At 31.3% G+C, this 6,750-nt stretch overlaps 1 long non-coding RNA gene across 2 annotated transcripts; it reads right to left on the bottom strand.

Annotated features, from left to right (window-relative positions):
* Positions 1 to 2,736: 2,736 nt before the first annotated feature.
* On the bottom strand, positions 2,737 to 4,328 carry LOC111622084. Of its 2 annotated transcripts, none has more exons than XR_002756193.1 (2): positions 4,266 to 4,328; positions 2,737 to 2,859 (listed from the first exon to the last, which is right to left on the bottom strand). It is a non-coding gene; the product is annotated as an uncharacterized LOC111622084 (long non-coding RNA). The 2 variants fall into 2 exon arrangements; XR_002756192.1 differs by having other exon boundaries at positions 2,737 to 2,891; positions 4,266 to 4,327.
* Between the last annotated feature and the right edge of the window lie 2,422 nt (positions 4,329 to 6,750).

The following is a 6,750-nucleotide window of genomic DNA, read 5'->3' as shown; positions in this document are numbered from 1 at the left end:
AAAAATAAAATTAGGAATGCTGTAGCCTTGTGAATTAATAAATGTACTATACAATTTTACGTTGTTTAGGGATCGCTTCGCCAAATAACGTGACATACACACTCTTAAACTTTGATCTTATCTGTTAGACTCCACTATTTTATATAACTCTTATTGTCTGAGATTCTTCGGTTCAATTTATTTCTTTACAGCAAAGTAACACGTGTTCGATCTGTCTCCAGGAAAGACTTTCTAAGACAAGTTGGTTTCTAATTAGATATTACAAACGTGAAGATTTTCCGGAAAATTACACCTGGTCAGCCGGTTGTCAAGGAGGGAACCCAATACCAACTCTCAGGGCTCATTGGTATTATCAATATGGGTATTGATAACAAAGGTTTTTCCGTTTAACGTCACATTTGATTTAGCAAAATTTCATAAGTTAACAAATGATGGCGCTACATCGAGGTTTGATTGTATACTTACGTACCTACTCTAACTGGAATAAAATTTTAAAATTCTGTAGTCAAATTATACTAACTTTTTTATGATAGATTTCCGACTATTTTATTAATTCTGTTGTGTATTCTAAAATTATCTCTATATTTAATTCATAAAAGAACGAGCAATATTCTGACGTCGTCAGAATGCCTGCTTCAATTTATTCAATTTAAAGTATATACACTTCGTCTGAAATTAAGTGTCATGCTCCTGTACATCATACATTTCCTGTTAGCAACAGAGTTGTGCGGTACATCTAATTAACAAGTTTTAGAGAAAATATTTGCATTTGAAATAACATAATGTCTATTTAGAACGAACTTTCCTGTACAGTACAGTCTGCTAGGAGAGATGGGCCTCACTCGAAGGTATAGCCCGTGAAAAGAAACGGAAATGAGAAGAAAAGTTTGTGAGAAATTAGGGCGAAGGGGAAATTTAGATAGATAGAAAAGGTAAGACAGGAGCAGCTCCCTTGCGGGGACCATAAATATGTATTTCTTTTATTTTCAATACAAATTTCATTTATACAACTATATTCAAAATTTACATTGTAGACGTTACATAAAAATCTGATGATTTTGACAATTTTAGGTAAAGAAATATTTTACAGTGAGAAAACCGTAAGAAGTTAACAAATGCATACATTGTATACAAAGCAAAATAATTCGTTGAAAAAAAAAAAAAATAATACTGAATTAATACTGTCTTAATATTAATATTTACAGTTACAGTGCATTGCAGTTTACAACTAAATATTTTTGACAAGTATATGTATTTTTGTTATATTGCTAATTAATTTTGAAATAGGAAACAAAATAGAATTATTATATTATTAACAGGTAGCAGTGTTAACAGAGTTTAACAATTTAATTTTACCCGACATTTGAAATAGTTATTCAATACTGCATGTAAGAAGCTTATGATAATATTATTTGTAATAACAATATATAAAAGAGATATGCATAAAATATAATAGTACATTATAATTGACACCCGACATTAGTAAAATTAAAATGATTCTAATCTAGGATTTTTATATCCTGTACGAATTTTTTTAATGCTTTGTGTATCTTCTTGTTTTCTGTAAGGATTTTTAGTTCACATGGCCAAAGTTCATTTTCCGACAGGATGACTGAAATAAGATCGTTTCGCTGTCTTGAGTAGTTGGAACAAAAGTATATGATATGCTCTGGGTCTTCTGTTGCATTTTTAGAGCAAGGGCAAAGTCCGTCAGTTTTATTTAAGAACCTTTTAAGGTAACTACGAAAATTGCCATGACCCGTGTACAGCTGGGTCATATTAAAGGAAACGTTTAAGTGTGATAGGTTTTGGCGGTGCTGCACATTAGGCAAAAACTTAAAAGTGAGCCTGCCATTCGGGCAAGTTTCCCACCTGGTCTGCCAACTCTTAAGGGTGTGCGCTCTCATTTGATTAGTCAGCCAAACTAGTGGAACTGAGCTGAAAGAGTAGTTCGGACATCTTACCGGGGCGGTGCGTGCTAANCAAAAAGAAACCGTTACAAATCCGTTAAAAACACAATTACAACGACCGGAAGAAACCCATTAGAAAGACAATAACAACGACCGTTAGACTTTGAAACAAACAAAGAAAATCCAGAGCGTTAAGTTCCAAGAACCTAAATAGAAAATTATTAAAACTAGACTATAACCGTTAAAATTTAAACAAATAACACTAAATATTGAAATTATGACCAGTAATGTAACCTCAAATAAAGAATATAAGCTAACACTCCATACAATTAAAACCCCCCGCTAAACGAACCGAATATTACCTAATTTAATAATCCATAACTCCCCCCTAATAAAATATAGCATAACCATTCCAATATAAAACCAACCGTGATCGAATCCGCTTTCCAACGATGTATCTAACAATACAATCCGACCAATATATCCAGTATAAACCTCAACGAAATAACGAGCGCTGAGTAGTACTGTACGTCTTGACCCTTCGACGACCAAGTTAACCATCAACTTTCCTGTACACTTAATCAGAACCGGGAACCCGTAGTCTTTCCAAATCGCATCTAATATTTCACCTACTTAACTACATTATTGAGATTAAGCAAAGACAGATAGCTAAACGGACAGATGAAAGACAGTAGGAATTTATAGGTGTACAATTTTTCAAATTGCAGCCCAATTATTGAAAAATATATAATATTATATAAATTTACCGTCGTAATAATACATTCGAAATATTTTATATACAGTACCATAATGTTTATGATAATACTTACTTATTAGTTTTTTAAAATCTTCAAGAACTTTTTCATCCCAGGGGTAATCTTTACTGTCCTCAGGAAACATTTTCTGAAATGCATCCATCTTAATAATCCTAGAGTTTATTCTTTCTGTCCTGGGAACGAAATATAAGCTGTTTAGATGCTGCTGTAAGTAAATATTTCATGTGTTTTAAATATCTAATGAAGTTTATTTTTTAATATAAACACAAATTATATCAGATAAAACTATGAAGAAAAAAATATATATATAGAAATTCCTACAGGCCTAGTTTCAACTTTCGAAAACTTTATGGTAAACCTCAAGTTCTAAGGACAGTCTCACTTAAGGTTGATTGTAACCTTTTTTACGCACGCAATCTTTAGCAGATTGCCTTAAAATGTAATGCTTTATGCAAGGAAAAAAATTCTTTTGTAAAAATTTCCGAAGACCGGATCAAATAGCCTTTTGTCTTATAATCTTACTAGCTGTTACCCGAGACTTCGTCCGCGTAAGTTTTGCAAGCAAACCCCATTTACATTCAATATTTCAACAACTATAGTAATTGTTATATAACACCTACCGCTGAAGAGAATTGCCGAGAATCAAACTAAGTATTTTCAATTTGATCAACTTTCTGGAACTATTACAATCGTTCTATAATCGAACCAATATGCAATAACAAATTCGAATTTAAAACGGTTCGAACATTTTTAAAATCGAAATAGATAAAAATATTTATAACAATGTCTGAAATTTTATCAATTTAATACACCTAAGTACTCAATGAAGTCTAAACGTAGTTGAAAACGTAAAATCGCATCTAAATTAGTACAGTAGAAGACGTTTTTCCGGTTAAGCCTTAATTAATCCTCTCCCTCCCCTCCGCTGGGGAATTTCAAAAAATCCCTTCTTAGTGCGCGCTTTCATGACGTACCCTAACTGTATACCAAATTTCACCTCTTTAGGTTCAGCGGTTTGCTCTGGGTGANGTCCTATCTACTTCTGGTTTTGAGAATTTTTACATAAAAATTTTTTTATTGATAAAACATTACATTTTTAATGATATCTGCTGGAGATGACCTTTAATGTTTTTAAATATTTATTAAATGGCTATTAAAAAATTTAAATTTAGAGTCCAGAGTCTTACAAACTACTCGTAGTAAATTTATCAGCCATAAATTTGTACTTTTATGCATTATATATTTTAAAATACATTTTTCCTAAGGATAAATCATTAATTTTGCAGCTTAAAAGCTATTTTGTATTATTTACATTTTAGCATTATTATATAAGAAATAAAAACGATTTTTAACGAAGAAAATTAATACAATTTGGGTGTTGCAAGGACAAACTTAAACTTATCGAAACTTTGTCCTTCCAATAAACACAGATTGTAAAACAGAAACAACTTTGTAATGGTTTCAATAAATCGATATAAAATATTTGTATAGATATTATTTTAGTATTTCTAGATAACATTTAAAAATATCTCTACATAAAGTAAAACTCGTATGTAAATCTATTACTAAAATAACTAACCTGATTTAATATAAGCAGACTTTTGTCTGTCGATTGTTCAAATCAATAGAAATTAACCAGCTGTGCATGTGAATAAAATAAACTGATAACTACTTATACATTAAGATATAAAGATAAATAAAAACGATTGCAATCTCTCTTCTGTACAAACGTCACTTCATTCCTGATAACATTACGAACATAAATAAAGTATTTACTATTACGTCTGGAATCGAAATATTTGAAAAATTTTAAAATTTAACCACGTGGAAACAAACCTGGCGCAAAATATTTCAATTTTTTATGTGACGAAAATGTTTGGCTGGAATTTTTTGATTGCAGACCCATTACTTTTCACTGTCGTTTGTCTGACTCTCTGTTCTTCGTTTATCTCGAATATGTATTGAGATAGATGAAAATCCAGTACCAGATATGAAAAGTATAGAAGCCGAAAGTCCGATTAACCGTATGCCTACTTCGGGTTTGGATCGGAAGTCACGTAAATTTTTAAATTAAGACAAGATTACAAATTGCTACCTGCTATTGTGACTATGTTACAATAATATACATTTGTATTTTTTTATATTAACCTAACAATAATTATTTAATTAATATTATAAAATCTGAAGATATTCCAAGAATAAATAAAGATAAATGTAAATTACATATTTAAGGCAGAGTAATTATAATTATAATACGTTGAATGTACGACATTCAATCAATTATATAGAAATTACGTATGTTACGCGCATTTATGATTTAAACTGTAAATTATCATCTCAAAAATTTAATATAAAAATAGGATTAATAAATATTTTAAAGTTATAAAAAATTCATTATATTGCGAATGTAGATTGATTTTTTTTGTTTATATTTTAATGTAAATGATATGCTTATCTCATTATTTATCATTAATAATATAAACAGTATTGGTATATATTCTATCATTGTATGTACTGTTTACAGGCCAAATCAAATATCCTTAAGTAAAAGCTGATGAAGTTATAATGAATTCTGTTTAAATTTAAATATTAACAAACATTTTAAAACAAAAATGTATATTATTTTTATCTATGTTTGTACTTTTTATTTTCAGAAGTTATCGATTTTGGCAAATGAAGAGCCCATGTCTTTGTAATGGAATGAATTTTGTGAACGAATCTCTATGAATAATCCCCTCTACTTAAATTTGATTGGACGGTTAATTTACTTTTTCTTTTTTCTAAAAGTGTTCATTTCGCTAGAAAATGCTTCGTAAGTGTAGGAAGCACTTAAATTGGTTAATAATTACTAATTTAAAAAGTTTATTTTTGTCTAAAATGAACAATTTATTTCATTTGATGTTTAATTTAAACACGAGAGAACGTCTATAATGCAAGGTTTATTATAAACGTTATTAAAATTAAATAGTTACAAAGCTATCGTACCGTAATTAAAGTACGCGTTTAACGTTGCGTAAAAATACTTTTAGTTTCCCAAATGCAGCCAAATCTGTGGTGACATTTTACGATAGGTACAAACCTGTTTGAGATTATTTATCCTGTGTGGCGGCCGAATAATTGTAACCTAGCGCTGCATCTGAAAATCTAGATGGAGCTATTAAAACATGTTCTGTCCGTCCGACATATTCTTTTTCTCTCTCTCAGCTACACTACTCACAACAAGTGAAAGTTCTGTACCGACGCATGCTTGTAACCGATCGAACTTTACTCAATAAGTGTAAAACAAAATCTTATACGTGATTGTAACTAAATTTTCATGGTGAGATATTAAGCTTTGGTTATTTTATGAATCAAGAACACTGAAGGGGTGCAGTAACCACCACACCCTGCAAGAGGTGTTAAAGTAAATAACCCCGTTGTATGGGCTCCACTCCTTATATTCAAAGTGTACTCGAATGATGATATCAGTGTTGAAAATACTGTATCACATCTATAATCAGTAGAAAAATATATATCTACTAGTGTTGTAACGAATAGTGTATTCGGCCTCAGGCCGAATACCGAATATTCGACCAGGAGGGTGGCCGAATAGCCGAATATTCGGCCAAACTATTCGGCTTGATTAACGCACGTACGAAAATTGGCGTCCAAACCGCATTATGGCAAGAACCCTGCTCTCTATTGGCCCGCTGTCACTACGCTTCGCCAATCGCGTTAATTCTTGGCAGTTGTAGCGGACAGACAAGAGTGTCATGGCAGTACTGTATGTGATAAATGATATCAAATGTGGATAACAATGAAATGACCTACACGTGTAAATAACGGAAAAAACAGATAAGGACCGCTAAGTAAAAATGTGAAAATAAATATGAAATTGATTTGATAACATAATCGTATTACTGTGCTACATTGCAGTTTTTTAAACAAAAATAATCGTATAAGTCGAAGCAGCTTATTGGCAAGAAATTCGCGTCCGTCAATGCCAAACAATTGTTGTCATAGACTTCGGAAAGCTAAATGCTTGTAATGAAAGTCACTTAGCGTGCACGGGCGAAAGCCTGGGG

Source organism: Centruroides sculpturatus, unplaced genomic scaffold (genome assembly GCF_000671375.1).
Source record: "Centruroides sculpturatus isolate CEXI.00-Female unplaced genomic scaffold, Cexi_2.0 scaffold11, whole genome shotgun sequence".
NCBI lineage: Eukaryota > Metazoa > Arthropoda > Arachnida > Scorpiones > Buthidae > Centruroides > Centruroides sculpturatus.
Note: the sequence above shows the minus strand (reverse complement) of the source record. Positions and strands in the feature narration are given on the sequence as shown.